Source organism: Triticum aestivum, chromosome 1B (genome assembly GCF_018294505.1).
Source record: "Triticum aestivum cultivar Chinese Spring chromosome 1B, IWGSC CS RefSeq v2.1, whole genome shotgun sequence".
In the NCBI taxonomy this organism is placed as follows: Eukaryota; Viridiplantae; Streptophyta; class Magnoliopsida; order Poales; family Poaceae; genus Triticum; species Triticum aestivum.
The window spans coordinates 339,849,000-339,850,571 of NC_057795.1; positions in this window are offsets into that span (position 1 = coordinate 339,849,000).

Consider the following 1,572-nt stretch of genomic DNA (forward strand, 5'->3'; position numbering starts at 1 on the left):
GTGCGGTATTGTGACGGTGTCACGGGGAGGAGCGCCCGTAGTCATGCCCCGGGGATGTAGCCATATCGGTGAACCTCGTTAAAAAAATCTCGGTGTCGTGCTCGTGTGATTGCTTGGTCCTCGAATGATCGACGATATGCCTCGGATTTATTCTAACAGTTAACATGATGCATCTCGCTCCCCACCCGGTCATCCAGCCAATGGGTTGATGCGTCTGGAAGCATCTTCAATCTCAAATCACCTCGCCCATCTCCTCGACACGGTCAACTCGGAAGCTAGGCTATGGGCTCTGGTGGGCGCGGCTTGGCCTCTGAGTTTCCTCCCGAGGGAGTCACAACTAGCGTCTACAGGCGGTGTGGTGTGCAGGAACGGTGGCCTTCATTGGGCTATTGTACGTTGGATGTGGTTTTCATTGGGCTACTTTACGTTTGAGTGTATCCTTGTTAGGGCTTGTGATGACTCTTTTCTCAATCAATGCAACAAAACGTAAAGCTTTTCTCGAAATAGATACGGCTTTGCTCAATGACGATGTCTGCCTTTCATGAGCCAAAACAGGTGGTTATAATGTTGTCCCAAATATGGCTCCCTACAACCTGTATTAATTATCGATCAACGGATGTATGTAGCATTGAAGTAATCCTAGATACATTTGTTTAAGAGATAATTACTATGGCACTAGCGGTTGGGGTCCGCCATTGCTAGCCGCTTGAGAGGAAGCTATGCGCACCTCATCATTATGTTAGATTTTTTTAAAAATATTCTTGCATCACATGAACATCACAACCATCTTAAAAGAAAAAAGAAAGAGCCAGGAAAAACTCTTATCGAAAAAGGTCTCCCCACCATTTTTAAAACACTAAAAAGACCTTTGTGACCAACCAGCATGCGACACATGGCGTAGCTGGTTGGCCACCATTCTAGTGCCTCTTAATGGGTTTAATGGAGAGAGTAGTTTTTATGTAATTTACTAGTACTATACTAGCAATGCCCGCGCGGCGGCACGCGGCGCCCCGTCGATTCATTGTGTTTATATATTGTTTGTATGTATTGTTTACAGCGGAACTCAATTACAGCAAGAGACCTAGATAGGTGAGTGATGTTTTGGTTTGTTCAAAAGTCAGACCTCTTCATCATATATATGATTATTTCTCGTTTCTTTTTTCATAATAATTGCTGAAAGTAATTGATATTATGAAATTAAATATCCATCGAACAACAATGAGAGCTCTAGGATATAGAAGAACTAATATGTGTGCACAAATCTTTATTCAATGTTGCAATAATGCTTAAGTAGTAAAAGAAGATGAGACAATATACCTGAAAAGAAACATGCACATCCTTGTTTGGTTTTGTTATTGCATACAATTTCTTATTTGTACCTACTGTTGAACGGTGTACTTCTTTCTTGCTATATTGGTCTATATTTCCTTTATATTGGTTGAAGGAAGCAAAAGCTTAAAATGTTTCCTTGGCTATGTTGTTGGGCTAGATGCTCGCTAAAAGTGTTTGAGTGTTTTAGTAGAATAGGACCCCTTGACAATTCTTCCTTGTATACAAAACAAATGTTACAGT